This window comes from Bos grunniens, chromosome 2 (assembly GCF_055505025.1).
Source record: "Bos grunniens cultivar Pamir isolate PY7600 chromosome 2, Bosgru_T2T1.0, whole genome shotgun sequence".
NCBI lineage: Eukaryota > Metazoa > Chordata > Mammalia > Artiodactyla > Bovidae > Bos > Bos grunniens.
In genome coordinates, this window is record NC_141166.1 from 66,492,855 (window position 1) to 66,498,149 (window position 5,295).

The 5,295-nt window shown below is 38.5% G+C and overlaps 1 pseudogene across 1 annotated transcript; it reads right to left on the reverse strand.

Moving 5' to 3' along the window:
- Window positions 1-4,338: 4,338 nt before the first annotated feature.
- LOC147378194 (small nuclear ribonucleoprotein G pseudogene) lies at window positions 4,339-4,652 on the reverse strand (annotated as a pseudogene). Its single transcript, XR_015149736.1, has one exon. The product of XR_015149736.1 is annotated as a small nuclear ribonucleoprotein G pseudogene (transcript).
- Between the last annotated feature and the right edge of the window lie 643 nt (window positions 4,653-5,295).

Here is a 5,295-nt window from a genome sequence, read left to right on the forward strand (position 1 = left end):
CTTGCAGTCCAAGGGACTCTCAAGAGTCTTCTCCAATTGTTTTGCATGAATTCAGCTTGACCAACCTTTCTCTGGTGGCTCAGATGGTAAAAAGTCTGCCTGCAATGTGGGAGACCCAGGTTCAATCCCTGGGTCAGGAAGATCCCCTGGGGAAGGGAATGGCAACCCACTCCAGTATTCTTGCCTGGAGAATCACTTGGACAGAGGAGCCTAGCAGGCTACAGTCCATGGGGTTGTAAGGAGTTGGACCTGACTTAGCAGCTGAGCACACACACACACACACACTTCCATTAAACCACTAATCAATGATGGCAGTCTCTAGGTGATATGTTTAGCTGAAGTGTACCAGCACATGTATAAAAGTATTGTTTGAAATCCCAAAGATGAAATAGTTTTTTTTAGATATATCAATGACTCCAACATATACATTTAAACAATAAATATTTCCATAGAAAAATTAAGTCATTTGGTTATCAAGAGGCATGTTGAAGTTTAAACACACCTCTCAGGAATCAGGCCCTTGGTGGCTAATCCCATTCCCTTGCTGACCACCTCCCCTTTCAGAAGATTCCTCTCTGGGGGCCCTCTGTGAACAAGGTCTGACCCTCTGCTCCTGCCTGGGAATATCCTGGGACATGTTTATGTGGTACAAGCAAAGGAAAAGCAGAGAAACACATTCCTGTCTATTGCTCAGAATATAAATCTGTCACAGAAGCCCTCAAAAGACAGTTTGGCCAAGGAGTAATGAAGTGAGGGAATCTATAGGTGACCAAGGATGACGCAGTCAATTCCAAATAATTCAGTATGATTAGGGAATTAGCAAGAACCAAGGGAGCTGGTGAGAAGAGATGCGTAAATTTCTCCTGGCGTAAATGAGTGCAGATCAGCCTAGCCAGGGAAGGGAGGTGGCTACTCTCCAAAGCTGGCTGGGATTTTAAAAGCAGTACATTTCTGAACAAATCCAAAGGATTGGCTTTTGGAGATTAAATCAGTCTTGACAAAGAAGAGGGGAATGAACAGAATCACAAAGGGTTCTGTCCATAGACTGACTGGGAACTTGGGCGTGGCTGCAGCTGAGAGATTGGCCCTGGTGCTGACTCCAGACCTCAAAAGCTGGCCTCCTTCAGTGGTTTCAGCTTTATTCTTAAGTGCTGCACAGAGAATCCAGGATTGCCTAGCTTTCTGGGACTCACAACATTTATATTATAGGATTTGCTTTCCCCTGGGACCATATTGCCAAAAATATTATTGATTACATTTACAATGTAATAGAAAGGCTTCAAAAATATTTTGGCTTGCTTAGTGCTTTCATGCAAATTTATCTTTTTTGAGTCTTATAATACCCCAGTAGATGGGAAGATACGGTACACACTGACCCTAAGTCTTTTTAAAGTTGTAGTTTTAGTCTTTGTTTTTTTGTTTTTTTTGTTTTTTTTTTTTTACAAAATATCACATTTATTGAATAATTTTGCCTGAACAAACTTCAGAAAATATAGATGAGTTTTAAGAAAAAGGTTTCAATCACTTGTGATCCTTTCATAAAGTTATGTTTCCCTGCATTTTTCTATGCTATTTTATATTCTATTTATATGCACAGTTTTGCAGCTCTAACATAGTTTTGATTACGAAAGTATTTATATATCAATAAGTACACAATTTCATAAACTTTTAAGTGAATGAATATACATACTCTTCTACTGTCTTATTGTACATTGAGTAATTCAATCCCCTAGTGTTGGATATTTTGGAGAAGGCAATGGCACCCCACTCCAGTACTCTTGCCTGGAAAATCCCATGGACGGAGGAGCCTGGTAGTCTCCAGTCCATGGAGTCGCTAAGAGTTGGGCACGACTGAGTGACTTCACTTTCACTTTTCACTTCCATGCACTGGAGAAGGAAATGACAACCCACTCCAGTGTTCTTGCCTGGAGAATCCCAGGCACGGGGGAGCCTGATGGGCTGCCGCCTACGGGGTCGCACAGAGTCGGACACGACTGAGGTGACTTAGCAGCAGCAGCAGCAGTGTTGGATATTTAAATCATTTTCAAGGTTAATGACTGAACACAATTATTTAAATTGTTTTTAATGTATTAATAATCAAATCAATTATGATTTCAATATTAGGTATAAACATAATAATTACACAATCACTAAACAGATTTACACTAAATAAACACTATTTAATATTCAAAATAATAATGAGGTTAACATCTGTGACTAAGTCATCAGGCACACCTGTGCTTATTTCCTGGACCTTTTAAATCAGCTTGATTCTACACTGATACAGACTTTTCAGAGTTTACAGTCAATGAAAATGAACCTTAGATATTTCTGTCCTCTTTCTGGAATTGTAAACATCTATCTCTGCACTCAACATTATTTTTCTGTCTTACTCAACTTCAACTGCCACCCAACTTCTAACACTTCAGTGTTAATCCAAAAACCAATTTCCAGACATATGTGACATATGTCATATGCTACATGCTAAGCATACAACACAGTGCATAAGAACTGGTCCCTGTCCTCAAACTGCATGCAGTTCAGCTGACAATACAAACAAGAGAAGGACGAGTACAGTACGAATTGTAAATACCATGCTGCAGGCAAGAAATGGGTGCTTATATGATTCCAGAGAGAAGCCTCTAGCACAGACTGAGGAGTTAAAGAAGTTGCTAAGATAGATGGTAGGTCACGTGTGATGCCTCTGGAATGATGACTGTGAATTAGCCAGGACACAAGGGGCTGGGCCAGGGAAAGGGGAACATATCAGGCAGAGGTAGCAGTTTTCACTGTGTTCCAAAGGAGATATTAGGATGACCCACCTATTAGATCTGTCTCAGTCATTGTGGTTGCTTGGAAAATACAGATTAAACATGGATAGGAAACGCAATATGAGCCAGTGTATGTGATGGAATTACTAAGAGAGCTTCTAGACCTTGTAGGTGATGTTCGGTGTCTAGACCCAGATGAAGTCTATCCCCGACTCTGAAAAGAACTTGCAAATGTGACTTATCTCAGAGTCAAGAAACCTTGAAAAGTTTCAAGAATATTTGAGATAGTAAAATTATATACTTATTTTTGTTAATGGGGCAAGAATTGCTTCAGAAACTAGTAGAATTGTGTTGACCCTTGGTTAATGTCAGAATATACTCTTACTAAACAGGTGGTTTGCCAACATTTTGGAAATCACACAGTGACTTCTAGTCATCAGCATAGGTTCACTGGGAACATGTCATGGAGAACTAATCTTGATTCCTTTCCATTCAGGGTTACATAAATGACATCTTCAGCAAATTTAGAGGATTCCGTTTTCAGAAAAGCACTGGATAGAATATTTTGTCATTGTTCCTGTGTATAATAGACACAATGGTAAAGCTTGAAGAAGAATAGAGAAGAGATGAGGATATGAAAGCTAAATACTTGCAAGTTAGATGGTCTTAATATGTGTTTATAGTTACAGTTCAGGGAGAGTTGATCATCTAGTACTTGATAGTGGTGAAATTGCATCTGAAGTAGCAGATTTTACTGAAGATACTACATTTGAGGAAGAATGCAGATGCCTTGGTGTTTGGAGATGAATCTGGATATAGTGTCATATATGAAAGGTGATAGAGTTATTGTACATGGAAAAGAGAAACCTACAGAGATGATATCAGTCTGTAAAATTCTGGAGCTTCTTAGATCTATCAACTGATGTTTTTCATCAGTTTTAGAAAATTCTCAGCCATTTTTTGTCTCAATATTCGTTCTACCTTTTCCACCCTTTTCTTCTTATGGGACTCCAATTGACTCTTTTGCTATTACACTTATCATTTGGGTTTTTATTATGTGGCTTCGCAGTTAAAGAACTTTAATTTTATTTTTTCTTATTTTTTTAGGCTTTTAGTTCTCTGGTGAAATATCTAACCTTGCCTACTATCTTCTTGAATATAGAAGGGATTGTTATTTAAAGTCTTTATCTGATAAGTTTGATAACTGGACACCCCATGGATCTGACTCTATCTTCTGTTATTTCTATTTATTATCAGTCATTTTGTTTTACATCTTTGTATACCTACTTTGCTTTTGAGTGTGTTCTCCTAACTGTAGTGCAAAATTGTTGGTGGGAAAAATGGTGAGAACAAAAGTGATGTTATATTTCACCAAAAAGGATTTTTGTTAGTTCTGACTGAAGCTAGGGAAGCTAATAATTAAGGATCACCTTAACCCAGCTTTATAGCTTAAGATTTTACTGGCTATTCAGATGACATGAATCTGCCCTTGTCAGGGCTGGTTTCTTTCTTTCTTTTTTTTTTTTTGGCTATTACAAAAGTTTATTTAACAAAAAAGTTCAGTAAGAAAATGTACACAACCCAATTTTTCTGGTAGTAAAATGTGGAGAGGGGACATGTGGAAGCGTTGATTTCTCTGGTGAACTCAGGCATTGTTCATACTCGTTCCAAGGCTTCTAACATGATGATACTATTTCCTCGTATTACCACCATTCCAATATTGTTCTGTTGTCCACTAGTTGCTATTTCCACACATTCATCTATCACAAGATTCATAAAGGGATCCAATCCCCGCAATATTCTTTGGACATGTCTGCCACTATTTAATTTCAATGATAACTTCTTGTCCATAAATTTCTTCAACTTGGAGGGTGTGCTTTGCTCATGATGTCTACTCTCTGGTTTATTTCTGATTCACCTTTATTTCTTGGATATATTCCTTTGGGGTTACACCTAAAATGGGGGATTACTAGCTTCCCATCACTCCCCCTTGACTGGCTCTGGAATCCAGCTCTAGTCTCTTTAGCCATATGAGGCTAAAAACTAGGGGAGTTTAGTCCCCCTATCCTTAACCCAAGGTCAATGTCTGCTCACGGGGGAAAAGCAACATGATTGCTTTTCTCTAGATTTAGATTTTCTCCTGGGTTTTGACCTGGAAGTTCTCCATTACTCCAGTAGCTCTTAAAAACACTTTATTCATCTCTTCTACTTATTTTCTGTAGGAGGCTTGATTTTAATTACAAGCGTGTAACGGCTAGAAACCATTAAGTGAGAAAATAGATGTGTTCTGTTTTGTCCAATGGTTGGATGAGATCTGATGGATGGAATTTACAAAGAGGCCAATTTCTACTAAACCAAAGGAATAACTTCCTAGCAATTATTTTAAAAATAATAAAAAGCTGCCCACAAAACTGGGAGTTTTCTGTCATGTCTAAGTTAAAATGATGCTTTGCCAAAATTTCTTCCAGAGACTCTCTAGCAGCAGAGGAAAAGGAGCTTGTATCCCTTGGGAGTGTGTAGGAGG